The sequence below is a fragment of the Teleopsis dalmanni genome, chromosome 1 (assembly GCF_002237135.1).
Source record: "Teleopsis dalmanni isolate 2A chromosome 1, ASM223713v2, whole genome shotgun sequence".
Classification (NCBI taxonomy): Eukaryota; Metazoa; Arthropoda; class Insecta; order Diptera; family Diopsidae; genus Teleopsis; species Teleopsis dalmanni.
Window position 1 is genome coordinate 41142748 of NC_051846.1, and position 4594 is coordinate 41147341.

Below are 4594 nucleotides of genomic sequence, written 5' to 3' on the forward strand. Positions count from 1 at the left end.
GAAACTTTGTATACGAATACAGTATCCGTAAATTGTAACGTATGTTAAAAAATAAAGATAGAAGAGAAAATAGGAAGAGCACCTTCAATAATTATATATTTATAAAAGCAATGGACAATATTAAATTATTTATACAATTTAATAAACTGCAAAAAAAGCTTTAGCTCATTAGTGTATTTTAATTAAGTTTAATAGATAAGTTTAAATAGATAGTTTTAAACTATCTTTAGTTAATATAATTATAAAATTTTTTAATGTTTTGTTATGTTATATGTAATAATCTTATATAATAATCTAATTTCAGAAGTAAAAATACAGTGTATATAAAAACTGATTTTAAGTTATAAAGGAAGAGATTCACATAGTATTACTACTAAGTTAGCAACAACAAACAGATAAAGAAATTTAAGACAGAAATGAAACTGTACCCTACCAGAATATTGGTACTGACATTCAAGAAAACTTAAAATAAAGTAAATATTATAAGAAATTCTATAAAACTATTTGATATTAACTTACAATTAAGCAAAATATGACAGAAAAACATTTTAACCATATATTTAAGGTTAATATGTTAAATCGTTTTGTTTTTACAAACGATATGTTTACTTTCGATAAACAATCATAAATTGTAGACCAAGTATAGTATTTTAAAAAAAATAGTACCGATAATAGAAATATATAATATAATAATTATAATATTTAAAAAAAATCGCATCCATCAACACGATGTTTTATTGTTTCTGATTTACTCCAAGCATCAAAATATGTTCTAAACCTTTTTCCAGATACTTTTTCTGGAAATATTTATATGTTTTAATATATTTGACATACTTTATTTTGCTAGTCGGAGTAAGTCATTTGTTAAAATTGTCTGAATGGTAAAATAGCAGTAACTACAGAGAGGATTTGAAAGAACGGCAAAACTTTTTAAAGTTTTGAAGTTTCAAAAGAACATTTTCGAATACATTAAATTGTAATAGAATTTTTTTCGTTACTTTCAAATTTATTCAAGTATAGTAAAAGCTATAGCAAAATAAAATGCATTTCATTTTTTATTGTAAGAATTTTTTTCGGTTTCTTTATATACTTAAAATTGTAGTGTGAATTATTTTTTTCAGCATTTGAGAACTTGGTTTCAAATATATTTTACTATCAAACAGATTATAACGTATTAAAATCGTTTTGCATAAAATATCAGAAGTGTTCATATGTGTATATTTGTTATACGCATATAGTAATACATTATCTTGAAAACTATTATCATAGATTCAGATTCAAAAAATATTTTTTTTTAAAAAATATTTAACATATGAATAGAAGTACACACTTACTATGCAGTAGCTGAGCCATAATATTTCATTATTTGTATTTAAATTTAACAAAATAACAATATTAAAGTACGGCCCCTTTTTTATCTGTTAACCATTTTCTGAAATACATTTACTTTTCTAATAATAAATGTCTGTTTCTATTATAATATATACACACATCAGTGTTTAAATAAATTTTTGTTATGTATTTTTATACACTACTCTTGGGACATCGCTGCGTATGAGTAACATTTATTTTATAGAAGTGCACAAAACAGAGAGACATAATTACTCGTCAATTGTTTAAAGTTTAAATATATTTAAAGCTATTTACTTCATTAAATTTAACAAAGTTTTAAAATTACTTAATTTTTTTATTCATTTTTTTTTAAATATAGAATTATTTTGTTTTTATTTTAGTTTTAATCAAATATTTTCGTGTTGAAATTACTTACCAGTTTGTTGATATATATATTTTTTGAATTGATTTCAGCAAACAAATAAATTATTAATTTAGGATCACAAATTTTGGACAAGTATATTGCAATTTTTCACAATTTGATTTATATTCAATAATTTAATATTCAATTTTAGCGGTTTTTACACTTCTGCATAATTTTGCAGTTTTTCCTTTTTTTGGTAATTGTTATTATTAATTCGTAAATATTATTAACATTCCTGTGATATATACTTCTCTGCACAATTTTAACAGAATTAATTTTTACACTTTATTTTAGATAAAATTTTTCAGAAATTTCGCCTATTATAGTAACCATTTTAAATATAATACTTCAATAAATAAACATGATAATGAAAACAAAAGTGTTAATAAAAGAATGATAACAATTACTAAAGGAGTTCTGGATTTTAAAACATTAAAAATAAAAATTTTCACTAAATAATTTTAAACAAATCCAGACTTTATGTAGAGTCCAACTATATTTAATGCGTTTAAATTGTTTGAATTGCATTTGTGGGTAAGCGTAAACGTCCTACTCTATGTGTGTACAGAACACGCCTTATTTAAGCCATGAACGAGGCACATGAAAATACTATATTCTTTATATCAAAAAAAAAAAAATGAAAATAAAAACAGACCCAAAAGAGAACTTTGAATTTTACTTCAAAAATATACACACACACACAAACAAAGTAAAACGAACAAAATTCCAGAATATCCTTCTCCATAGCTTGTATATCCTGGAAGCTATGCTATTTTTTTCACATGTTTGTATTTCTTTTTTTTCTAATTAAAGTTTCATAAGTTTATATTGAGTTTAAAGCAAATAAATGCTTTTATCATATAAAAATAAAATTAAATTTAAATCAAACATTTTTTATTTATAAATAAAACAGATAATTGTTTAATTTCAATAAATTTTTAATCAAATTTTTTCTTTTTTTTTTTGTTTTTACATTAACTCGACTATTCTTTTAAGCACAACACTCGACTCACTGACGTGTTCCTTTGAACTGTTTCACAAAAATCGCTTAACACGACTTCCAAGCACGAAATTGTTAATCGGTCGGACGTACTTTCGCACGAAAGTGTTATTTTGGAAGCACGACACAGACGATGCTCTCATGCTGTTTGTTTGGAATTGCTGTTTCGCTCAATTGTTGAGAGTTTTTGAGTACGAGTCTTGAGTTTTGTTTTTATTTTGCTTTAGTTTTTCTTATATTCAAAAACGTTGCTTAAATGTACTGAGTTGTTGTTGCCATTTTGTTGTCCTGTTGTGTATGGTTTGGAGTTATGTTTGCACCGACATTTTGAGTTATTTTACACTTTGTTTTTGTTATTGTTTTTGTTTTTTTGTTTGTTGATGTTTTCTTAATAAAATTTGTTTTTGTTTTAATTTGCTTTATGTTTTTGCAGTGCGTGTAGTTTTCGTTATTGAAGTACTTCTTGAGTAAAAGTTTATTTATGTTTCATTGCTTATTTTGAATTTTGTATTTTCTGTTTATTATTTTCTGTTGTTTTTTTTTTCATATATTTTTTCATAGAACAAACATTTTTCTTACAATTTTGAATAATAGTAACTTTTTTTTATTATTATTATACCACATATTATTTAGTTAATTAATATTATTAGAAAACTAAATTAGGAAATAAAAGTTTTATTAATACATTTTTATTATTACTGTTGCTGTTCATTAATTTTTATTATATATTATCGAACACTTTTACACAGCGATAAAATTTTTTTATAATTTTATAATTTAGTTTATATGATATATAAATTTATATTTATATACTTTTAATTTTATAATTTTAAATTTAATTATTATTATCAGAAAAGTGAAATCGAAAATAATAATTTGTATTATTACTTTTATTTTATTTGGTTTTTTTATTTCATATTATTTCATTTATTTTATTTTAATTTTATTTTATTTTTATTTTATTTTTATTTTATTTTTATTTTATTTTTATTTAATTTTTATTTTATTTTATTTTGTTTTATTTTATTTTTATTTTATTTTATTTTCATTTTTATTTTATTTTTATTTTTATTTTTATTTTATTTTTATTTTATTTATATTTTAATTTTATTTTATTTTTATTTTATTTTTATTTTATTTTTATTTAATTTTTATTTTATTTTTATTTTATTTTTATTTCATTTTATTTTATTTCATTTTATTTTATTTTATTTTATTTTATTTTATTTTATTTTATTTTATTTTATTTTATTTCATTTTTATTTTATTTCATTTTTATTTTATATTTATTTTTATTTCATTTTTTATTTTATTTTATTTTATTTCATTTTATTTTATTTTATTTTATTTTATATTATTTTATTTTATTTTATTTTATTTTATTTTATTTCATTTTATTTTTTTTATTTTCATGTTTTATTTTATTAGATTATATTTTATTTTATTATTATTTTTTTTTTTATTAGATTTTATTTTATTTTTTTTAGTTTATTTTATTGTATTTTATTTTATTTTATTAATTTATATTTTAAGTACAGTAATATATTGAAAATTCAGGATGTCCTATGCTCCAATTGGGGATGAAGGAATTGATAATGGTGATATATTGAAAATAGTAGGAAAATAATTATATGTAATAAAGAGCTCTGAATATAAACTAGTTAACTATAGACCCAGATATGTAAGACAAGAAAGCTATTTCACATACATTATTCATATCGAATCCCCAGAGTACTCCATAATTCGGTGTGCTGTTGTCCTGGACACGGCTGACTTAAAATAATTCAAACAAATAATTAAAAGAAGTAAGATCAAAAGCTTCTAGCAGAAATTACTAA